Raw genomic sequence first — 14,848 nt, forward strand, 5'->3', positions numbered from 1 at the left:
ATAGTACCTCTCTTAATGTTATTTTATGTTGGTTACCAAATTCATCATTCGTAATAATCTCACCCTCACCAATACCTTCAATAGCATGGTTTGACCATTTGCTAATTCGATCGAACTCTTGTAATGTGATTGAGATTCTTGAAAAACTTTCTTTCATTTACTGTATGTCGTGTTGCTCCAGAATCCACAAGCCAACAAAACTTCTTAGTATTGCCAATCTTGAATAAAAAATCTTCACTTTTGTTTCTTCATTTCCTTTTCTTCGATTGAATTGATTTTATTGGGATTCTTTCCAGAATTTTGCTTTGTTTTCCAATATTTGTACTTGGTGCAATTCTTCTTTTGATGTCCGGACTTCTTACAAAAAACATACACCATTTGTCCCAGCCACCACTTTTAAAATTGAGTCGTTTCCCTCATTGACTGAGTGTTGTTTTCCTTTCAAATTCTGCAATTACACGTTGCTGCACTAATGCGAAGGTAATCTCTTCTTCCTTGCGAGATTCAAGCGATGTAATTAAGGCATCATATCCTTCCGGAAGACTGCTTAAGAGCATGGCAGCACTCCATTTATCTGACAAACCTTCTTCGCCGACATCCCGTAGTTTAGTAAATAAATCGTTCATTGCATTTATGTGACTAATTGCGTTACCTCCTTCTTGAAGTTTTAGACTACATATTGACCTCATCAAATATACCTTATTGGTGAGTGTGTTCTTTTCATGGTAGTCTTTAAGAGCGCTCCAGTAGCTTTAGCCGTTTTCGCACTTCGGATGTGCCAAGCTGGTCATCCATAACGAGCAATCCAATTGTTCCCCGTGCCTCGTCATCTTTCATATCCCATGCGTCAAGTCTGATTGATTCACAACTTCATTACCTTGGTTTCTTTTGGGTTCGGGACGAGATCCTTCTATTACCTGCTTCCATAAATTATTCTTTCGCAACAACAATTCCATCTTGAATTTCCAGTTTGCATAGTTTCGTTATTGAGTATTGCGAAATTGGTTTTGATCCGACATCGTATCCTTTTAGTTATCCGTTTTAAAACTTCCTGAAATCCGTGCAAATATTTCCTGATTTCTTTAAATTCAACTTGAAATCCTTTGATTATCCTTTAGATTATTGAAATTATCCTTTATGGTCCTTGATCCTTTATTCCTTTACACAAAAGAAGGCCCATAACCTATTGAATTATAAAGCCGACAAACCGTTCTGTTCGATTTAAAGTTTATTAACAGAATAAAATATGAAAAACAGAAATACAATTTTCATTACATTAACAAAATTCAAAACCTACTAAGGATGACATTTAACAAGTGAATGTATTCAAAGTTAATCCAATAGAAGGTAGGTCAACTTCTTAGAATCTACCAACTAATATCTTAGAATCTACCAACTAATAATGGCGTTAAATGATAATCTCCCATGTTCTCCCAATTGTATATTTTGCAATTACAAGCAGGCCCGGCCAGGTCCATATCTTAAAATCTACCAACTAATAACGACGTTAAAATTGATAATCTCAATATTCTCCCATTTGTTATATTTTCCAATTACAAGCAAGTGTTTGTGTACAACAAACGTAACAACAACCACATACAAATTTGTTTTTGTACGTAATACATATGTCCAAACATTTAAACAAACAATTAATTTTCAATAAATTATTTATATTGAAAGACGTTCATTTTTGAAAATTAAATTATTAAATTTAAAATGCCTAAGAATGGTTTTTTAAAATATTTAATTTTATGCCTTCACGGTCATTGCCCAGAATGTGTAGTTGTTAGTTGTAGGTCCAATCTCTTAACACTTCAAGCAATCACTAAAAAATTGTGAAAAAAGCAGGACCCCTTTCACTTTGAAACCAAACTGGATATATACATAAACTATTCTAAATTTTGCAATTATGAAATATACGACTACCTTACCTAATGTGGCGTCCCTGTTCCTTAGCGCCAAGAACGTTTCCGCATCATCGCCGTGGCGTTTTGTTAAGCATAACAGCGAATTTTCCTATTAATAGGCAAAAAATATATTCGCAATTGCCCTGCAGTGAAATTTTATGTCAAAAAAGTGTATACCAATGGCACAATGAAGATAAGGTGGACTAACTTTGAAAAAATTGCAAGTATAGAGGTCTACCTGTTTGCTTGTAATGTCAGAATATGTATCAAAACAATAAAAAATCAAACGCTTGTTGCATTTTATTTTGAATAAATAATTGAAAACCGCGGAAAACTGATTGGCAACGTCAGAATTTCTTTTCAAAATCATGTGTCTATATATCTCTAAATGTAGATTTTGTCGATGTATACGTTGAAATAAATATTTTGAAAACACCAAAATTTAATATTTCTGATAATTTGTTTTGTTATTGAAAAAAAAAAAAAAAACTCATTCATAAACAAATAAAGTTAACATATTAAGCCACGAAAATAAAAAATTAAAATCATATGGTATCATAAGGCCCTACCTTGATTTATGTACCATGTGCATACCTTATGTACATCAAAAAATTGGAATTAAATCACAAAGCGTCATATCGAAATTGGCACTAGTATTACTACAGAGTTAAATCAGATGGGGTTTGCTTCTACCTGTAATAATTACATTTGTTTTAGTTTGCGGTGAAAAAAATGTCGATCAAGTGATATCAAAAAAATTCAATTACAAATTCATTTCAAATTTCAAAGTGATATCGAAAAAAAATTCAAAACTGGTACATTCTTGCAGGTTCTGGACACATAGTTACGTGTATTTCAAACGGAAGTTGTCCAGGTCCATATCTTAAAATCTACCAAATGAAAATGTTTTAAAAATGATAATTTTCATATTCTCCCAATAGTTATATTTTTTAAATTACAAACATTTAAATTTTTTGTATCAAATGCTCCATTTTCAACGTGCCCAAAATAAATTGTTCAATTGTCAATGTTAAGCTGACATTTTATGAGTGGGAATATTGTTGTGTTCCCGTCATTTCTGGCGTTAAATCGTCCTGTTCATAGTAAAATATATTCCAACAAAATATAAAATTCGACGTAGCTTACACAAATATTGAACTTCCAACCATGGTACAATAATATCAAGGTAGGGCTATGATACCATATGATTTTAATTTTTTTTATTTTCTTGGCTTAATATGTCATCTTTATGGTTTATGTAGGTGTTTTCTTTTCAATAACAAAAAAATTGTTCAGAAAACATTCAAATTCGGATGTTTTCAAAATGTTTATTTCAATCGTATGCATCGAGAAATCTAGAGTTTTTTGTAGCGAAATAATCCTTTAGAGATATATAGAACCTGGTTTTGAAAAGAATTGTTGACCTTTCATTCAGTTTTCGCGGTTTTCAATTATTATCAAAATAATGCAACAAGTTGTTTGATTTTTTTATTGTTATGATACTAATTCTGACATTACAAGGCAAACAGGTAGACCTCTATACTTGCAATTTTTTCAAAGTTGGCCTACCTTCTCTTCATTGTACCATGTTCCCAACCATGTTTTGTACGTCCGTATATAAATTGTTTTGTACGTCCGTATTAGCCAAATACGCCAGGTCCATATTTTAAAATCTGCCAGCTAGTAACGTTGTAAAATCCAGGATTGCAAACCAGTTCCGAAACAAACCGTCAACTAAATTATTTTATTAACAAATCTTTTGACCGATCCAAAATCCGTATTTCAATTAAAAAAATGGTTCGGTTAAACAATTTGAACTTCCAAAAGTAGGAATTTGTGTGGCAGCGTAAACTCAAAACACGAACCACGACGCTACCTGCTGATTTGGGGGTTATGCACCAAATCTCCAATCAAAGCAGCTTTAATTTTTGTGCGACAGGATGAGGATATCATTTTACAGAATGAAAGTATTTTTACAACATAGTTAGCAACCTTAAATGAATTTAACAGCCACTTTCCTATACACTTTTTTCGTAATGCAATTTTATCCAGTCTTAACGCATTTGTCTTCGACGACTACTAGCGCAGGGTATTTTATGGCTAATGCCATCCGTACTTTATTCTACTGTTCCTGGAATTTAATCGTGGTTATTGCTTGTTTTTTTTAGCCTTGTTGTGCTACACCTGTAGCTACAGCTGGGGCAGTGTGGATGATTCATGCATAACGACGCCGACGCATCAAAACGATTGCACCAAGAAGTACTGTACGATTGTACGCCAGGAATTGGTGGTAACTGTCATTCATCATTGCTCTGTAAAGCTGTACATTAATGGCTGTTTATTTGCAGCGCGAACATGGAAGGTGGCAACGTTTCTGCGTGGCTGTGAAGATAAATTGGAGGTAAATAAAAAACTGAATTCATTTAGTCGGCCGTCAATCTGGCGGCTTCAAAGACCGTAAAGGCCATAACAAACCTGATCTAGGAAAAGCACTCTTCATTATTTCAACAATTTTCACAGTACCTCTGAGGGAACATCTGATCACCGATACACACGCACATTCCATGTTTTAGACACTTCTGTGTCACTATTTTAAGCATACGTAATTTCTGTGTAAACTTATTACTCTTATACCATGCACTCTGTCATGAAGCAGGCGCAGTCAGCGGCTTTACTTTCAAATTTAAAAAAAAAAAACAAAATTACTATAAAAAATGAAAAAAAAAAAACTAGTTGAGCACATGATCGTAGTCCAGTCCAAAAGTTTCCACCAACTCCATTCTGGTGTATGCTCAGACATGGTGCATGGTACAAGAACATAATCTAACAGTAAGTGTTGCTGGACAACCAGTAGAAATAACAAGCAACATAGAAACTATGGTAGAAAGTATATTGATGTTAAAAAGTAATGGCGAACAAGACATAACATTAAATAGGTTTCTAACCTCTCGTCCACGAAGCCAATAACTAAGACCGCAAATAAGGAATTGCTCGACTTCAAAAACCAATTTATTCGGAACACTTTGTTTTTATTTTATTTCCATTTGCAACAAATATAATGTTGCTAAAGAAATTGCATTTCTGATACGTCAGCAAAACATCAGCAGCAGCACTTACCTTGTAGTAATTATACCATGGACATGTTACAATTTAAACAGACATAGCTCATAAATGTCAATAGAAAATTTTGACATAACTGAATCTGAATAGGTTTAATATTCATTCAAAACAATACACGCCCTTACGTATATATATTAAAAACGCCCATGTAAAAGGTGTTGGTAACTAACTACATTCGAGTTGGAATTTGCATACATTAACAATTCGAAGCTGATCTCTTCGGTTCTTCTCGTATTTCTTTATCCATTTTGTGATTTTATCCATTTTATTTCTTTTAGGAATATAATTCCGTGGTAACGGACTCCACATACAAAACCTATTACCGTTCCTGCATATCCGATCTGTGCAATGACTCAGATGGTAAACGTCCAATTTCAAGTGCTGATCCCAATGTCGGTGCCATAGAAAATATGATCATCAAAGGCAAGCCCCGAAAATAAAATGCGAACATGTGTTCGAGACAAAAAAGTAAATAAATAAATAAAATAAAATTATATTAAAAAATCTGAAATTATCCACTTCTAAAAATCATAAAGTAATCGATTGTGGAATTTACTGAAGGTAGCATACATACTACTGCAAACTGTTGTGAAGCTCATTGCCACATTTTGTTGTTGTAACGACGTTTCCCTTTTGAACACAACGTCTACATTATGCAAGCCACACACTATACAACTGGTTGTACAACTTGGAGAGTTCTCAAATTGTGTGTTTTTGTCACAAACGATACAACTTAGTGTACAACTTCCTTTCGTAGAGCTTATTTGAGTTAAGATGATCCGGAAAAAAGTCATGCTCTATAGTTGACTCAATAGCTTTTATTTATAATTATTTTTGAAAATTGCATTTTATAAATTGAAAATCCTTTTATATATACATTAAAATCACACATTTGATTGGATTTCGTATTGTTTTGAGTGCGAAACAATGGTGTTGCCTCTTCAAAATAAAAACAAAATGAATTGTATGCGACATGCCCACAAACGTTACAATCGGTTGGTACAACATGCCAGATATCAAAAATTTTGGATTTTTCATACAACCGAGACACAACTTCGTACAACCGGGCCACAAACGATACAATCTTGAATACAACCTCTCCCAGTTGTACAACCAGTTGTAACGTGTGTGGCTTGCATTAGACACAAGTCGAAAATTTGTTAAAAAAAAAAACAAAAGCCAACGTCGATGTTAACACACAGGCATGAAATGTTCCAATTCCGTAATTCAAAATCGATCGTTTTTGCTTTGGCTTCTTCCGTTTCCGATCGATTTGGTGAACTACGAAAATCTCATTATTTAGTGTAAATATTGTAACATTAGAGGAATGAATAACAATCAAAACAACCCATATCATTAGAAAACACTGTAGAAGTGGAATTTGTGAAAAAAAATCTGTTTAAAAGAGAGTTTTGGTGCAGAAAAGAAGAAATCTTGTTAGTTTTTACAAATGTCTAGAGTTTCGATTGTTTCTGTAATTAAGGCGTAACGTAATGTAAATGGAATTTAGATAAAATTTAATTTTCGTTTGACGAAAAAGCGGTTTTTTCAAGAAAACAAAATGATGTTGCACAATCCGGATAAAATTTATTATCTAAACGCGTTTTTAGGCTAGTACTAAAATGTTATAAAGAATGGGAAAATAACAGCTTAACCCAGTGTGAGGGCCCCTCGAAACAATTAGCTAAAAATGCTGATTGTTTGTTCATAGAGACCAAATGAAAATTTAGCTTTTGAAAAAAGTGTCTGCAATTGTCAGGCCGGGACTTGGAAGTGTAGTCCCGTGTGAATATAGATATAAATATTTAGAAATGTATATTCAATTGATTTTGCACCTAAATCGAGATACTAGTCTTTACCCGATAAAAGTGAGTAGTCCAAGCGTCTCTTTCCATCGGCTACATCAGAGAACTTATTGATGCCTTTTGCACGTGGCTCTAGGCGAACAAAACCCATGTGAAACAGTTGCTAAACGTCCTGATGTATCCTTCTCTTTGTGGCACAATGATACATATGCATATACATGTGCTGCCTGTATGGGTAGCTTGTGTGCGCCTGTATTTACTTGGCCATAATCAAGTATTTGCCCGAGGGTGGGAGTTTAATTTAATTTTATACCCCAATTAAGTATAAATTTCGTTTGATGTCTCCTTGTGGCGAGAGATTGAAGGATGTTTTATGCATATTCTTCTCGTTTATATAACTTGGATTGGTAACGGGGGAGGGGACAGAGGATGTGCTACGCCGATTGTTAAAAATACCACATCCAAGGTGTGTCTGTGTGGGCGAATCACTGTTTTGAACGAAGGTAATACACATTTGAGCAACGGGTTCCATAAAGGGAGAGAGAGCATGCCTGATAGAAGAAAGCTGTTCATGTTGTTCTATTTTGTCTCAGCTACGACCTGTTGCGCTTGTTTTTCGAGCGTGACCCTTTTTCGAATTATAGAAATAGATCGTTCATGTCCAATAGTATAATAAATAAATACATTTTATGTTTTTTTTTATTGTTCGAATACCAAATATAAACCAGGCCTTTACTAAAACATTTGCGACTTTGGAGTGTACCGCATTACCAATGTAAGTAACCAGTGATACTTCCCATTAGTATAAATATGTAGATTCCACATCGATTTTAAGATAAATCCGGTCGTGAGGAGATCTAAGAAATAAAAACAGTACACCAAAAAAGTAGCTCAAAGCCCACCGAAATAAAGAACAAAAACATTTTGTGTAATTTTTGAGATAACTGAAATTGTTATTTCTATATTTCAGGGTATTGAATAAAAAAGTTCAAGATAAAATTATTCAGGGTTTTGAAATTAGAATTCTTAATTCCTAACTCAAACAATAACATATTTGCTCTGTTCCAAGACCTGCAAAGATCTACTATTTTTTGTAATTTTCAATTCATAAAGCTATTAACCAGTTTTGCCATGGAATTTAAATATGGAACACTTTAGAGGAAATCCAGGCATTTCATTCAATTTATAGTAATAAGGGCCAAAATTTGTTTCAATTTCATTTTATTAGCGTTATGTTTTAAGAATATTTAATATGGAAATATAAAACAATTTGTTTTTACAATAAGTTAAAAACTAAGAAATAACATTAATAAACATAGATACTAATAATCAACAAAAATTCCCCTTTAACTATAACTTGGCAATAATTAGTTGATTTCATTTTAAACCTACTATGCTTGTTATTTTTTATAAATTTAGAAGTTTCATTTGATTTGCAAAAGTTTCATTTCGGTTGGGGCAAGTTTTATCGTCGTGTTCAGAGAGTGATATGCAAAAATAATAGAGAAATACGCTCTGGCCAAGGCCAAGCTTGGCAAACAATTTTCTTTCGAGCAATTTATGATTGTTATCATCAAATTCACTACCTAACCTAATTTTTATTAGTGTACAGGGTACTACAACTTGCATAGAACAAAAGTTTTCTGTTTTTATTTATTTAACAAAATAATGACATTTATTCTAAAACTCACCAAATTTCTATGCAAAAGCAAAACTCGCACAGCTTACATTTATACAGCGACCCTTTTTCGAACTGCGTCCAACTTGACGCGATTGTGGAAATGTATTTGGGGAAGTCCCAAAAAGCTAATTTATCACAAATTTCCACGTGTTATGTATTTAACTGACGTAAATGTTAAAAAAGTGGGAGCACGACGAGGACAAACCACCGTTGAAGTGAGAAATTTAGCGCCGATCTACAGTTCAGTACCAGAGGGCTGCAATTAGTATGATTGAGTAGGCTTGATCACACACAGTGGAAATACAATCAAACTCAATCAGTCGGTCAGATGTAACATGTTCATTCGAGTTGCTCAAGTCATACGATAAAGTTGTGATCAAACATGTATTGATCGAAGTTTTGTGTTCACAATCAAACAGCTCACATGAGTTATTTGTTTACGAACTTATGTTGAATTGTTCATAACGGGTCGATTATGTATGATGAGTCTGATCGGTTTTATTTATCCTAGTTAAGTGAGTGATTTGATTTGATTAAAACACAAATGTTCGAATCTGAGCGAAATCATGATTGTAATTTTACTAAGGATTTCATAACTAAAAGCTGTTCCTATTAAAGAAATTGGTGCAAATTATATTTAATAAACATACAATTTTTTTCTTTTTTTTTGGGGTTTTTTGTACGTTACACTTCAGCAACTTATTAAAAAAAAAAAACAAAATTAATATTTTTAATAAAGAAACACATCATTGGTATTTAGTAAACTAAAAATGTTTAAATATTTTTTTTGTTACAATATTGGTCAAGATTTTTCACAAACTTCGACCTTTTCGTTTACCTACACGTGTGTAGTTTCTACTTGCAACAATTTCGGTCACACTACCACAATATTCTTCCATTTCAAATATTAAAAAGTCAAAATAAACTGCCCCAACTTGATTGAATGGTTGAATAAACAATGACGCTGAACGAACTCGATTCAAAGAAGACAATCACGGTTGTGATTGCTCATTTATATTCATGTGTTCGATCAACTCATGTTGCTGAACACATAAAACCGTCTCGAACACTCATGTTTGATTGTGAGTGAAGTGATTCAAACTGAGCGTTCGATTCGATCCGAAGCGAAAACGGTCATTTCATACAGATCAAACTAAAAGACAGCATCAACAAAATCATGTAAGAAACCGAGTGTGCTGAATTTTTGCATACTCGTTGCAGCCCTCTGTCAGTACATCATAAAACGGTTCAAAACAGATGAATGTGTAGAATATAGTAAATAACGGTAATTTATAAATATTTTTCTTGAGTGATGAGAAGTTTTTTTTTTACGGCAGATCAAAAAGGATCCATTTTTGAGTGCACCGAAGCTCGCAAAATTTGGTGAAAAGGATTTGGGAAAAGATTTTGGTATGGAGAAAGGCAAATGAAGCGCTCCTTGCCAAAAATGTGAAGCCTACAGCGAAGCACGGTGGTGGGTCAGTAAAGGTGTGGGGTTCATTTTCAACCTTTGGACCTGATGTTTTGAATGCTATTGAGGGTATTATGGATCAGACTATGTACCTAAACACCTTTAAAAGAAAGTTTGCAACTCTGTAAGGAAACGCTAGGCCTTGGCGAAAATTATTATTTTTATCAAAACAATGATCCCAAACACAAGGCTTATAAAGTGTGGTCATGGCTGCTATCTAATTGTCCCCATGTCGTGGATACACCAGCTCAGAGTCCAGACATAAACTCCATATAGAACTTATGGAGCTATTTCGATGGAAAAATCCGTCAGCATACCATATCTTGCAATGAAGAAAGCTTTGTTGGAAGAATGGCAAAAAATTGAACCTAGCCTTTGAGAAAACCCAGTTTAAAGCATTCCAAATAGGCTGTAAGTGGTTGAAATATTATCTCTTTTCATTTTTATTTATTTTTTTACTTTAAATGAATTAAATGTTAAGTTTTTTGATGCTTTTTAAATTACTTTCATAGTGTACTTATGGTGTAACTATTACAGGTAGCAGCAAGACCCAGCTGATTTCACTCTATAGTAATACTAGTGTCAAACTCGATATGACGTTTTGTAATTTAATTCCATTTCTTGATATACAATAGGTATACACTTTTTTATACAAAAATTCACTGCAGGACAATGTGAACATATTTTGGTTGCCTAATAATAGAAAAAAATCTCTGTTGTACTTGAGAAAACTTGTACTACTTGTATTACGTACAAAACAAATTTGTATGTGGTTGTTGTTACGATTGTTGTACAACAACACTTGCTGTTATCTGTATTATTCTACCATGATAGTGTACTAATAAAAAATATTTATTTTTGTAAATTTTGATTCTTGGAAGTTATAGGGAAAATAAATAACTCGCACAGCTAGAGTTTCGCTTGGAGCTACTGTCGGCCAAGAGGACCACCTTAGACATTAATTTGACAATAAACTTGGTAGATTTTCACACACAGTTGTGATTTTACCTTCTTTCAATTTAAAATCATAATATGGCTTGTGACAGTAAAATTAGTTGGTAGATGGGCTTACTGGCCGACCATATTTGGGCCATGTTTCTGGCATTTTTGTGTGGTGAATTAAGTAGTTATTTCATGGTAAATGATCGAACAACGAATAGAGAAAGAATCAAGTGCATACATCCAATAAGACTAGCTGATTTCACCCGTATTGTGAAAATGCATGCCGCTATTGGGTAAATGTTTTAAACATAAATATACATTGTGACAGTACGAGATGCATGCTTTAAAACTCTATTTGGCACAATAATACATAAGCCGCAGAAAATCGATGGCAGGATTCGAGTGCGGTTCTGGCATTCCCTTTATAAGCGGTGAAACAACTTCTACATTAGAATTTGCCGCACTGCAGATTCGGAGAGTGTATCTAAATAAATATATAAAAATATAATTTTACTTACATTTCGATTCGATTCATTACTGCTGACGAAGGTTGCTGTGGTTTTTGCTGTTGTGACACTGGTGGCCAATTCGCGTCCGCAACTGACGCCGGCTGAGGAGGGGTGAGGTGAGGTAGGTGGAGATGGTTGTGGAATTGAGGGGCCCGTTCTATTGCGTAGACGGGCTAAAGCACTCCTTAGGCCTTCCGTATTTGTGTTATCGGGCCCCCTTCCGAACAGAATACATCCACAAAACAGTTTGAATGTTTTGGGAGTTGTTTTGGCGGGATTTGTTGTTTTTTTCTACACTCGGTTATAAAGCTTAAACTCGCTGATATAGCTAAATTAAAACGCCACACGGAATAACATAACTTCCATACATACATTCGTGCTTATAGTATAGCTTCTACAATATGCATATACATATATATATGCTATATGGATATATATACATGCATATGCCCAAGCGAAACAAAAACAATTCAAATTCTTTTTATACGAGCGTGTGGTTCAAACGAAAAAGGAGCTTGCGGTGTCTGTTACAATAAATCGGCCATCCAGATTGATCGACAAAAAAGTTTTTTTTTTTTGTTGGCAGCTTGCGCTGTCATCTAAACACTTGGCCCGAGGGTAGGTAATTTCATTCACCCACTGCCACAGATGTACTCGTAAAATCTTACTGACCTACTTTTGCTTTTTGAGTGACAGTGAAAAAGGCAGCAAGCCAGAAATACGAGTGTAAGCGAGTGCAAAATAAACCGAATTATTTTGAATCGTAGCACCAAGGTCTGTGCTAGGCGTACACACATATACACACCGGCACAAGGGTTCGCATGCTAATAACGACGTCTTGAACTGTTTGGAGATAGAAATACAATTGTGTAAAAAATCACTACCATTCAGTCTGTACCCAAAGCAATCGCATAAACAAACTCGCCTCGGCATACGGATGGGCGAAAAATCAATTTCGAAGAAGTAACTACGATAGTGCGGCAGGGGAAGAGGGCCAGGGTGTTGTATCCATGGTCATGCAGTCAGCGGCGATGGCTAAGGCACTGCAAATAGTAGTAGTAGTAGTAGCAGCAGCTGAACGCATGTGTGTAACGTGTAAATTATTTGAAGCGTGCTACTTACTACACGCTAACCTCCGATGGTGACTCCATATTTCGTATTGAAATCACGGCACTTTTCATTTTATATGAAATTTAACTCAGCTTGCTTCGGGTAGTTATAGACCCATTTGGAAGGAGGTTTTGGTCTTTGACCCAGTTAATGCACTTCTACCAGAATGAAATTACTAACTACGACGGGAAATGCCCGCAGTGCATGTCCCCACCAGTCGGTCGGATGTGTGTGGGTGGTTAGGTGAAAGTATGGCAATAACAACAACTTGAACTACAATTGCTATAGCTCGAGTTGGCCGATGAGACATTACATAAAAAGCATAGCCACAGTATAACTTTAAGAGGAAGATGAGGATTATCTTAATGTCATTTTAATAGGCCGCAGGCAAACTGTAGCAGAAGGATACTATTTACGAATGTATGTATGCATGTACGAATGTGCACAAGCGGATGATTTCCAAACTCCATGTAGGAGTAGTAAACAGTCGTGGATGAAGGTATACAACATCTAGGACAATGCCACAGAAGTGTGTCGGTATGTATGTATGTGTATACATAACATTTCGTTTTTATGTACGTTCTTTTTTGTTTTTTTTTTCGGTTTTAAATTGTAACTCTTCGTTTATTTCCAAGATTATGTCGATTGAAGCTACCATATAACGCGGATTCATTCTTAAGTATGTTGTATGCATTTACCCTTTTCAAAACTCTATTTTTATTTATTCTTTTTTTTATTACACCACCAACTACAACTTATGCCGTAAAATTCGTCCGAAATCCCCCACGACCGTGCACGACAAACCCCTGCAACAAACTAAAGCCCTCAATGAGTATGTGTTCTCTTTAGCATCTCGCAGAGGAGAAGTAACCGTTATTTCTAAAAGGGATATGCCATTTTGACACAAGGGCATAACTTGAATGCCGACGTGTGGCATTTGCTTGTGTGCCCTGTTCCTGTTTATCATGGTGGCCATGACAGAAGTTGAGAACGGAATTATACATGCAATCAGCGAATGAAAACAAACGAAACGAATAACGTACTGCTCCCACGAAGTCAGAAACTTCAAAATTATTTTCAATCGTTTTGTACTTCACACAAAACAATACCACACACATTTCAATGCCAGAAGTACACAAACAATACGATTGCTTTAACTTACTTCGGCTGTGATTTGCCGAGTTGTATCTTTGGCGAACGAATCGCAGGAAAACGTTTGCTGAGCGAAATGAGGACTGCTATATTTAGAGACGTCAATGTAAATATTGTTTTTTACACTGTTTCCATTGTATTATGGACGTTGCAAACGTTCGGTAAAGTTTATTTTCGTACGCGCATGCAACAATGCGTACCAATGGATCAGTTTGACAATAGTGTGGAACATTGCACCGTGCCGACGTTTGGTTCATGAATAATATTCATGTCTTATTAACCGCGAAAACCGCAATGTTAGAATAGTTGAAATGTTTTTACGACTACTTTTTATGATTTTGTTAATCCCAATAATCCTGTGTTAATCCCAATATCCTTTGGTATTTCGCGCTTAAGATTGAAATAAATTGAATTCCGTATAACTGCATTGAAAAACGTCCCATGCATGGTGCAATAAGATGTTCCTGCAAAATTTAAAAGGCACATGGAATGTCAAACATAATTTACACTTTCTTTGTTATTGTCATGGTAGAATAAAGAAGGTAAAGTCAAGCAATCATATGTTTACAATTTTTTCAAAATTATACATTTGACAACATCTCATCTCTCGATATTCGGTATTTCGATGATTTTCGCTACATTTTTTTTCACCGATTTGTCTAAAAATTGGTATTTGTAGTTCGCAATAGGCGTCGGAACAAAGTACATACAGGGTGTGATGAAAAAACTGCAACCAACTTCAGACAGACAGCTCATTATATTGTTTACAAGCAGACAAAAGCAATTTGGTCACAATTTTCCAGAAAAAGGTATTCGTGATCGAATTCAAGCGTGATAGAGTGATTTCTTTATACTTGGCTGGAAAACTACAAGTGGCTATCGTTAGAGCACTCCAGCATTCAAATGTGATTAAATCTTTTGTGTCTCGTAACATCGCTCGTTACCGTGATACCAGTATCGTAGCCGACGACAAGGAAGTGGATGGTAGAAAACAGCAATATGAGCAGAAATGGTTCCAAAAATTAAAGAAACGACTTGATCGAAACCCGCGTCGCAGTGGCTGAAAAATGGCTCGTGAACTGAACATATCGCAATATTCCATTTGGCAAATATTTAAAAATGAGCTCGGGGTAAAGCCATTGAAGTTCCAA

This window comes from Musca domestica, unplaced genomic scaffold, assembly GCF_030504385.1.
Source record: "Musca domestica strain aabys unplaced genomic scaffold, Musca_domestica.polishedcontigs.V.1.1 8, whole genome shotgun sequence".
NCBI classification, from domain to species: domain Eukaryota; kingdom Metazoa; phylum Arthropoda; class Insecta; order Diptera; family Muscidae; genus Musca; species Musca domestica.